Genomic DNA, 11,955 nt, shown 5'->3' with positions numbered 1-11,955 from the left:
CCAAAAGGTTTCTCTCATCTTCAGCTGCTGTCTGAGGATTTGATGCAAGTGCAATGATCATATGCCATTTGAATTACTTCTTAAATGCTGCTAACACGCCTGCTTCTAACACCTCCACTGGCAGCATGTTCCAGTCACACAGCACTCTCTATGTAAAACATTCCCATGTAAATCTTTTGAATTTACTTTATACTTTTTACAGCATGGAAACGTAATGTTTCATTTTACTACACATTTATGTGTATGTAACAAATAAACGACTATTGACTATTGACCTTTCGGCCCACCGAGTCCTTGCTGACCACAATCCCCGTACACAAGCACTGTCCAAATAAAAATGGAAAAAAGGAAAAAAGGAGAGGTTACTTTTTTTGTTGGGACCTTCAGCCCATATTCCCCAGAGATGCTGCCTGACCCACCGAGTTAAAACAGCACAGGAACAAGCCCTTTGGCCCATTAAGTCCGCACCAACCAGTGATCACCGTACACTAATATTATTCTACACAATTTACAATTGAACCAAAGCCAATTAACCTACAGTCCTGTACGTCTTTGGAGTGTGGGGGGAAACCGGAGCACCCGGAGAAAACCCAAGCGGTCACGGGGAGAACATACAAACTTCGTACAGACAGCACCTGTAGTCAGGATCGAACCTGGGTCCCCTGTGCTGTAAGGCAGCAACTCTACCGCTGCGCCACTGCACCGCCCAAGCTTCATAGCTTTATATTTTTCATCAATCTTGCTTGTATTGTATTTGTCTCTGAAATGGTTCAATCCAGTGTCATTGAATTAATCCATTTCATGCAAAGTTGTTTTAAATCAGAAAAGATAATTGAATTGATCAGTTTTTGGAAAGCCTAATGAGTGGATATCACCCCTGTAATATTTTTAATGGCACAAATCCAGACACACATAATTATTTCTCTGGATTTTAAATGTCTTGCAGAATGTCAGACCACACACATTTAGGAAGGAAATTGCACCAGACAATCTGTGTGTCATTGACTAGTTTTGTTTCTTCCCATTTATTGCTTTCTATATGAATAACAACTTGCACTTCTGTTAGATCATAGCCTGGGTTAAGTGTTCTTTTAAAAACTTTGTACTTCCTACTGTCATAAGTTTAGTTCATTTATGTGTGGTAAAGGCCACTAACCTGACTCCACTTTTAAGCCCAAGGTTGGACACGTTAGAGGCAGGAAACATGTTCCTAACGTTGGGGGAGTCCAGAACAAGGGGCCACAGTTTAAGAATAAGGGGTAGGCCATTTAGAACTGAGATGAGGAAAAACTTTTTCAGTCAGAGAGTTGTGAATCTGTGGAATTCTCTGCCTCAGAAGGCAGTGGAGGCCAATTCTCTGAATGCATTCAAGAGAGAGCTGGATAGAGCTCTTAAGGATAGCGGAGTCAGGGGGTATGGGGAGAAGGCAGGAACGGGGTACTGATTGAGAATGATCAGCCATGATCACATTGAATGGCGGTGCTGGCTCAAAGGGCCGAATGGCCTCCTCCTGCACCTATTGTCTATTGTCTATTGCCTATTGACTAACCTGACTCTACTTTTAAGCCACCCAAAATCTTTCATGTTATTTATGTTAAAAGCATTGCCACTGAAGGTGTGGACACATTACCTGTCCAGCATCTGTACGCTGTGGATGGCTTGATTGTAATCATGTACAGTCTTTCCCAAAGATAATAGAGCAGAGCAAGATAGACCACTCGACCCTAAAAACCGTAGTGTGTCATGGCGCCATTTTAATAGGCAGAATCTTGCAGAAACATTTGAAAAGAAAAATAACAAAAATCTGTGAATTGATAGATGAGATATATTCTGCATTTTTATGGTATCATCACTCATACTGTTCCCCCAAAACACTGATTACACCGCGAGAGGCATAGCGAACGGCGGGTTTTGCTTACTAAAATGGTGGACGTTACGCTAAACTTCAGTATAGGCGATTTTGACGGAGTGGTTCATCTTGCTCCTCTAGTATCTTTGGTCTTTCCGCCAGCTGGAATAGCACTCAATGAAAAAGCTTTCCAATGTACCTTGGTACACATGACAATAAAAAAACAATAGTAAACTACAGTATACATATCTAAAGAAGACTCCCTACCCTAACCATTGACTGTCCATTCCCTCCACAGATGCTCCCAGACCTGCTCAGTTACTCCAGCATTTGGTGCTTTTCTCAAGATTCCAGCTTCTGCAGTTCTTTGTATCTTCAAGGCGCAGTCTTTACTTTAGACTTTAGAGAAACAGCGCGGAAACAGGTTCTTCGACCCAACAAGTCCACGCAGACCAGTGGTCTGCCCCACTATCCTACACACGAGGGACAATTTACAAATTACAGAAGCCAATTAACCTACAAGCCTGTACATCTTTGGAGTGTTGGAGGAAACCGGAGCACCCAGAGCACCCACGGTAGCGCAGCGGTAGAGTTGCTGCTTTACAGCGAATGCAGCGCCGGAGACTCAGGTTCGATCCTGACTACGGGTGCTGCACTGTAAGGAGTTTGTACGTTCTCCCCGTGACCTGCGTGGGTTTACTCCGAGATCTTCGGTTTCCTCCCACACTCCAAAGACGTACAGGTATGTAGGTTAATTGGCTGGGTAAATGTAAAAAAATTGTCCCTAGTGGGTGTAGGATAGTGTTAATGTACGGGGATCGCTGGGCGGCACGGACTTGGTGGGCCGAAAAGGCCTGTTTCCGGCTGTATATATATGATATGATGATATGATATGAAAACCCATGCAATCACAGGGAGAACGTACCAACTCCACACAGACAGCACTCGTAGTCAAGATTGAACCCGGGTCTCTGCAACTGTAAGGCAGCAACTCTACCGCTGCACCTCTGTGCCGCTCGCAGTATCTTTCTATTGCCTTCACTGATGAGCTTTAGGGAAATAAAATAATGCAACCTTCGAAGATAAGGGCAGGACGGTCAGCCCAGCCGGCCTTCATGAAGACAGCTCAACCTGTTTGATAAGGGGAGAGAAGCTTGTGGGTAGGGTGATTTGCTTTGGGTGGAAGAGAACAAAAAGACAGCAAAGATATAGGAGGAAAAGGGGCAGCATAAGTAAATAAGCAAGAGGTTGGAAGAGTAAGTATACCGTGGGGAAGGAGTGTTTGAAAGGAAGAATGAAATAGTAAATTATTTAAATAGAGTCTAGAAAATATATTGTAATGCAAAGTGGTCTAGGAGCTTTGTACATGAAGTGCTGAAAGTCAGCACTCAGGTAAGCAAGTAATTACAAAGGCTAACGAAACACAAATTTTATTCCAAGCAGTAAGGAGACTAATGGTTAGCATAGACTTGGTGGACTGATGGGACTGTTAATATCACAACTCTTAAATCAATGGGAAGTTTTGATGCAACTGTTGAGAGTGGCGTAGAGGTAGAGCTGCTGCCTCACAGAGCCATAGAAGCGTGTTCGATCGTGAACTTGGGTGCTTTCTTTGTGGAGTTTGTATGTTCTCCCTGTGACTTGGTAGGTTTTCTCCAGGTGCTCCGATTTCCTCCCACATCCCAAACACATGCAGATTTGTACATTAATTGGCTTCTGCAAATTGGCCCTAGGATGCTGGACATAGAACAAGTGTACATGTGTACAGTGTACATGGACTCGGTGGGCCTAAGGCCGTGTTTCCATGCTGCATCTCTAAACTAAACATTATGCTGTTGAGACTGCCTCTGGTGCGTTCTGAACAGTTTTGCTCTCCACATCAATGCAGTCACATTTCAAGATTCAAGAGATTCAAGATTCAAGATTCAAGATAGCTTTATTTGTCATCCAATATTGGACGAAATTCAGTCACCCACAGTCCAACAATAAAAGCATTAAATAGGCATTAAAATTACACAACCCCAAAAACCCCAAAAACACAGTCCAACAATAAAAGCATTAAATAGGCATTAAAATTACACAACCCTAAAAACACACAAAAAAAGAAACATCCATCAAAGAAACATCCATCACAGTGAGTCTCCTCCAGTCCTCTCCTCACTGTGATGGAAGGCCACAATGTCTTTCCCTTCTCCCGCTGTCCTCGCCCGCAGTCAGGTTGTTGTGGTTGCAGGCCGCGCCGGACGGTCCGCAGCGGCCCGAGCCTAAGGCGAGTCGCACCCTTGGTGCCAATTACATGCAATAATGGCTTTGATATCATGGGGAGTGTGAGGTGTCGATTAGTCAATTATAAAATCAGTGAAAGTTAAAGAATGGTTTCACATAATCATTGATAGTAACAGTTATAGAATGTGAAATGCATAGTATCAACAGTACTTTATGAATTGGGAGATGGTACAGCACAGAAGGCAAGTACATAAATGTGAACAACACGCGGTGGCAGAAGAAGGCTATATCGCTATGTTCCCCCATTTCTGCGCACTATCTCATCACAGTCATGATCTTGGCTTGGGTTCTTACTCTGAATACATGGACACTGGAAGGTGCCAATTACTGAGGTGCCCAAATAACTGCATCGGCGAAAAGCAGGGTGAGAGGATGTGTACTCAGGGTAGCTGTTGGTGTCTGTAGCTCATGCACTTCCTGAGATGGAGAGAGAGAGAGAGATATACGGATAGGGAAGAAAGTGTCAGAAATAGCCCACAAATGTGAGAACGGGTTTAGTTTAATTTCGAGATGCAACATGGAAACAAGCCCTTCACCCCACCGAGTCAATGCTGACCAGCAAACACCTGTACACTAGTTCCATGTTACCCTAGTTTCGCATCCTACGCACTAGGATTAATTTACGGAAGCCAATTCACCTACAAACCTGCACCTCTTTGCAATGTGGGAGGAAACCGGAGCATGGAGGAAGCAGGCAGAACCCGGGTCAATATCGGCCTGGGACCCTGGCTCTGTGAGGCAGCAACTCTGACTCTGCACCTCTGTGTGAAAATTGAAATGCAAAACTGATCAAAATTATTAATGTTTAGTGATAAAATACAACATTACTATATTTGAATACAGTAATGCAGCATTACTATTTCAAAATAACTCCCATAGGCATTTTGATATAGTAATATTGTATTCCAATACATATTACTATCTCAAAATGCCTGTGGGAGGGAATGTTAAGCACAAAGTACCATTCTGTACTTTATTGTCAAAAAAGCCAAATTATAGAATACCACTTCTGACGTATTTAATCACATCACGTTCTGGTTGTCAGTCCAATGCCTGCACATTTTGCAATCTGATACTGTTTTTCTGCAAATTTGGTACATTTGCTTATATGTTTTTAAGGAAAGTGCATAATAATAAAAATAACAATATTCTAAATGCAGCTTTCTCTTCTCATGCAATTCAGAAAAGCGATCTCAAACCTTGCCTGATGAACTCAGAAGGTTAAGCAGCATCTGCAGAAACAAAGGGTTAATCAGCCTGAAGCGCCAAATATCTCTTTACCTTCACAGATGCTGCCAGATCTTCTGAGTCCCTGTAGCAATTTGTTTTTTCTTTACACCAGATTTCAGCATCTGCAGTCTCTTGAGCCTAATCATGAACATGGGACAGTACACCATAGAGACAGGACATTCAGCCCACAATATCTGTGCCGAACATGCCGAACAGGCCATTCAGCCCACAATATCTGTGCCGAACATGCCGAACAGGCCATTCAGCTCACAATATCTGTGCCGAACATGATGCCAAATTAAACTAATCTCCTTTGCCTGCACATGATGCATATCGCTCCATATCCAGGTAACTATCTTGTAAATGCCACTATCATATCTGCTTCCACCATGTTTCAAGCACCCACCATTCTCTGTGCAAAGAACCTGCCCCACACATCTCCCCACACACGTGAAAATGAACTAAATCAAACCAAACCTCTACGATCAAGACTGTTTTCCATCATTTTACATTGTAACGCAAACCAAATCTTCATATTGATTTAGCGGAGATCAACACACTGCTCTGATTACGCCATCGACTGGACTGTCAGGGGTTATGGGGAGAAGGCAGGAGAATGGGGTTAGGACGGAGAGTTAGATCAGCCATGATTGAATGGCGGAGCAGACTTGATGGGCCGAATGTCCTTATTCTGCTCCTATCACTTATGGCCTTATGACCTTGTGACTGTCATTCTGAAGTTCACCTTGCGGTGTGAAAATATGGTTTTCCAGTATTAGTTTATAAAACCAGTTATGAAGAATTGCGGATGATCATAATTCCACTGTTTTCCTTGGGATGAAAATCTGCTGTGGTTATTTGATCTGACGTATATGCCTCGGCTCCAGTCACTGGGAGTTGAGTCAGACATCGCCGAGTATTTAGCAACAGATAATAAATGTCAGTTTGTTCTGTGATCCCCTCAAACCACAGATCTTGATATTTCCAAGAATTTTCCAAATGCTTTTGCAATGATTTATAATTTCTTTTCCAGTAAACGTTTTAAACTTTAATTGATTGCCTCTGAACTGAATGAAAAGAGAAAGCTGAATATGGAATATAGTTTAGTTTAGAGATATAGCTTGGATGCAGGACCTTCAGCCCACCGAGACCATGCCAACCATTGATCACCCATTCACACTAGTTCTATGTTATCCCACTTTCACATCCACAACGGCAGTTTACTGAGGCCAATTAAGCCTGCCTGAACCTACCTGATCTCCCAGTTGCTGGACACTTTAATTCTCCTTCCCATTCCTACACAAACCTTTCTGTCCTAGGTCTCCTCCATTGTCAGAGTGAGGCTAAACACAAATTGGAGGAACAGCACCTCATGTTTCGGTTGGGCAGCTCACAGCCCAGTGGTATGAATTTGATTTCTCTCACTTCAGGTAGCCCCGGCATTCCCTCTCTCTCTCTCTATCCCTCCCCCACCCAAGTCGTACTAGCTTCTCGTTTTCATCCAACAAACAGCTAACAATGGCCTGTTTCCTTTAGTCATCGTTACTTTTTTGCATATCTTTCATTCGTTGTTCTTTATCTCTCCACATCACCGTCTATATCTCTCGTTTCCCTTATCCCAAACCAGTCTGAAGAACGGTCTCGACCCGAAACGTCACCCATTCCTTCTCTCCAGAGATGCTGCCTGTCCCGCTGAGCTACTCCAGCCTTTTGTGTCTATCTTCAACCTGCAAGCCCACATGGTTTTGGGATGTTCATATCATATCATATCATATATATACAGCCGGAAACAGGCCTTTTTCGGCCCACCAAGTCCGTGCCGCCCAACGATCCCCGTACATTAACACTATCCTACACCCACTAGGGACAATTTTTACATTTACCCAGCCAATTAACCTACATAACTGTACGTCTTTTTTGGAGTGTGGGAGGAAACCGAAGATCTCGGAGAAAACCCACGCAGGTCACGGGGAGAACGTACAAACTCCTTACAGTGCAGCACCCGTAGTCAGGATCGAACCTGAGTCTCCGGCGCTGCATTCGCTGTAAAGCAGCAACTCTACCGCTGCGCTGTTGGTGGAAACCAGAGCACCTGGAGGAAACCCACCACCAGCATTTGTTTACAAAACCAGTTGTGAAGAATTGTGGATGATCCTAATTTGCAGTTTTCCTCTGGGACAGAAATCTGCTGCTGTTCAGAAGAACGTGCAAACTCCACACTGACAGTACCCATGATCAGGATCGAACCAGACTCTCTGGTACTGTGAGGTAGCAGCTCTACCAGCTGCGTCACTGTGCCGCCCTAGTATTTAAAAATAATACTTTTGCAGTGAAATGTGATTAAGATGACAAGGCAATCCACAGTCCCTTGTTTCTACATTTTGACTGCTTCACTGTGAAATCTCCTCATGTTACGCCTACCTTGAAGACATTCCCCTCCGCCAATGTAAAGAAGGGACACAAGCCGAAACATCACCTCTACATGTTTCCTAGGGGAGCTGTCTGACCTGTTCAGTCGCTCCAGCATTTTGTCTCTTTTTCTTGCACCAATGTTTTGCTAAGTGTTAATATAGAATAATGGTATTTGGAGTAATTCATGGCCATTCAACACTAGGCTGGTTAGGACCACTAGAGGGCTCCAAAGCCACTCGTTCCCATTTATTCAGCTTGCAGTAACTTCAGAAAGCTTTCACGCTGCATCTACATTGTTACTGTGATAAATGAGGCATGGACGTGTATAACAAGCGCATGAAACCATAATACACTTGATTTTCAAAGTTAATATTTTGAAGTTCTCTCTTTTCTCTTGTTATAAGATGAAAGTTCAGCTTTGGAAAACAGAGATATAGCAAGTACTATGAAAATCCAGCATGGACTGAGACTCCAGTGCTATTGAAATGACTTAAATCATGTGAAGCCATTGAAAATGAGCAACACACTGAGGATATTTTCATGACCGATGCACCAATATATCATTCTGATACATCACTGCTTGGAGTCAAGCATGTGCTCACAAGATGCATGTGCATGTAAGATAATAACGCCTTCTTAAATTAAATCTAGAAAAAAACAGAATATTGTATAAACTTTACATTGGGTTAGGAAAAAATAAATGCATGGCAGTAGAGACCTGGGTTCGATCTTGACTATGGGTGCTGTCTGTGCGGAGTTTGTATGTTCTCCCCATGACCTGCTTGGCTTTTGTCCGGGTGCTCCGGTTTCCTCCCACACTCCAAAGATGTACAGATTTGTCAGTTAATTGGCTTTGGTAAAAAATTTAATTTGCCCCTAGTGTGTGTAAGATAGTGTCAGTGTATGGGGTGATAACTGGTCAGCACGGATCCGGTGGGCCGAAGGGCCTGTTTCCGTGCTCAATCTCTAACAACTAAACACATTTAATACCAGCTCCTTACAGGAATTAATGTGACACCATTCCATCAGTCTCGGGTGTAGCCCTGGTTCAATCTATGTGTACAGTCAGGAACTCTGAATTATTCAGTGGAAGTTCCTGCTTCGATAATAACTTGTCATCTTGTTGCCAAATCTAAACCTGGACAGCTTGAGATACTGACAGAAAAGTGTCTTTTCTAGACAATAACAACTAATGGCTCCGCATCACAAGCAACAAGATCTGGCAGATAAAATTAACTTTGGAAATGAATTTGGAGCCAGGTTTATGTTTTAATGTAAAGCAGATAGGTGAAGATCTTGTTATTATTGAATGCCTTCAGTATAATTAAATTCACAATTCAGAATCACCTCTGTGTAAATTTATTTTGTACTTAGAGTCAAGTCTGCATTCATTGAAGAAGTAAGTCAACAATTATTATTTTTATTTGCCAGAAGCTTTTTACTTTTGTGAGAAGCCTTGTGTTTGAAGCCCTGGAAACTATTCGAAACCTTTTACAACGCAAATATGTGTATTAAGGAACTGCAGAGATTGGGTCATTTTTAAAAAGTCACAAAATACAGGAGTAACTTAGCAGGTCAGGCAGCATCTCTGGACAAAAGGGATAGGTGATGTTTCAAGTTGGGTCGACCTTCAGACTGATTGAAATAGGGAGGGGAGAAAGCTAAAAGAGAGGTGGGGGTGGGATGTAGTCTGGCAAGTGATAGGATACTGGTGAAGGGGGATTTATAAAAAAAGACACAAAGTGCCTGATTATCTCTGGAGAACATGGATAGGGTGGCGTTTCGGTTTGGGACCCTTCATCAGACTGAACCAATCATCACTTGGAGAGGTTGTGGGGGGACTTGATAGAAGTATATAAAATTATGAGAGGCATAGATAGATAGGGTAGAGGGTCAGAACTTTTTTCCCAGGATGGATGTGTCAGTTTAAAAAGATGTGAAAACACCAGAGGGCATAGCTATAAAATTAGAGTGGGGAAAGTTTAAAGTTTAGTTTAGTTTAGTTTAGAGATACAGCGTGGAAACAGGCCGTTCGGCCCACCGGGTCCGCGCCGACCAGCGATCCCCGTATATTAACACTATCCTACACCCATTAGGGACAGTTTTTATATTTACCAAGCCAATTAGCCTACAAACCTGTTTATTCACAAAATGCTGGAGTAACTCAGCAGGTCAGGCAGCATCTCGGGAGAGAAGGAATGGGTGACGTTTCGGGTCGAGACCCTTCTTCAGCCTACAAACCTGAACGTCTTTGGAGTGTGGGAGGAAACCGAAGATCTCGGAGAAAACCCACGCAGGTCACGGGGAGAACGTACAAACTCCGTACAGACAGCACCTGTAGTTGGGATCGAACCCGGGTCTCCGGCGCTGCATTCGCTACAAGGCAGCAACTCTACCGCTGCGCCACCGTGACGCCCAGAGGAGACGTGCGAGGCAAATTAAGGAGATGTGTGAGGCAAGTTTTTAAAAAACACACACACGCACACGCGCACACACACACACACACATACACATACACACACATACATACACACACATGCACACACACACACACACACATACATACACATATACATACGCACATACGCATACACACACACACACACACACACACACACACACACACACACACACACACACACACACACACAGTAGTGGGGGCTTGGAACGCATTGCCAGGTAGTGGGGAAAGATCGAATAGTGACGTTTCAGATGCTTTCAGATAGGCACATGGAAGTGCAGGGAATAGAGGGATATGGATCATGTGCAGGCATCATATTTGGCACAAACATTGTGGCATCATATTTGGCACAAACATTGTGGGGCATCGTGCCCATTTCTGTGCTGCACTGTTCTATGGTCTATGTTCGATTGTACTAACACTGATCTTTACTACAAGTGTTCACACTGTGACAGCGACAATACCGGACCCAACTGCATTCAGTTAGGAATAGATGCCAGTTGCCCCATTTTGCTCCTGAGATATTGAGCCAGCCGGGTTAATTCATGACAAGGACATTTTGACATCCGTCCTCTGCAACTGACAAACTAATGATCATCTGACACACAACATGAGACCAACCTCTATCCTGTCTGTATGAGCAGCTGCAGAGGAAACCATGAATAAGTTAGCTCCACTGTGGCAATCTGAAATCTGTCCAACCTATCTTAATCCTCTTAATATTCACAATAAATGTAATGACATTGCCAGTGTCTTATAAATTAGCATTATTTCAGCACTTCAATGCTTTATCATATTTAGTCACAAAATGCTGGAGTAACTCAGCAGGTCAGGCAGCATCTCGGGAGAGAAGGAATGGGTGACGTTTCGGGTCGAGACCCTTCTTCAGTCTGAAGAAGGGTCTCGACCCGAAACTTCACCCATTCCTTCTCTCCTGAGATGCTGCCTGACCTGCTGAGTTACTCCAGCATTTTGTGAATAAATACCTTCCATTTATACCAGCATCTGCAGTTATTTTCTTATACTACGTGTGATATTTAGTGTTCTTTTAAATTTATATAGCATCAGAGTCATACAGCATTGAGACAGGCCCTTGGGCCCAACTTGCCCACACCAACCAACATGCCCCATCTACACCAGTCCCACCTGCCTGCATTGGCCCACAACCTTCAAACCCCATCCTATCCATGCCTAACATGAAACTGCAGATGCTGGTTTATACCGAAGATAGACACAAAGTGCTGGAATAACTCAGTGAGTTGAGCCTATCCATCTACCTGTCCAATTGTCTCTTCAATGTTATGAAAGCACCTGCCTCAACACATTGTTCCATACACCTACAACCCTTTGTGTGGAAAAATCACCCCTCTGGTTCCTATGAAATCTCACACACCCACCCCCTCCCCTCTCTATCCCCACCCCCATACCCACTTTAAACCTGTGAACCTCTGGTTCTCGATTCCTCTTCTTCAGGCAAAAGACTGTGCATTTACCCAATCTATTCTTCTCATGAATTTGTGCACTTCACCTCACATCCTCCTGCTCTCCAATGATTAAAGTGCTAGACCGCTCAACCTTTCCCTTTAGTCCAGGCTCTCGAGTCCTGGTAACATCTTCGTAAATCTTCTCTGCGCCCTTTCCAGCTTGAAGTTACTTGAGATTAGAGAGATCGGCGTTCATACCGCTGGGTTTACCATGCCTATCTACAATGCAGACA

This window comes from Rhinoraja longicauda, chromosome 6 (genome assembly GCF_053455715.1).
Source record: "Rhinoraja longicauda isolate Sanriku21f chromosome 6, sRhiLon1.1, whole genome shotgun sequence".
Classification (NCBI taxonomy): Eukaryota; Metazoa; Chordata; class Chondrichthyes; order Rajiformes; family Arhynchobatidae; genus Rhinoraja; species Rhinoraja longicauda.
This window is presented reverse-complemented; position numbering follows the sequence as displayed.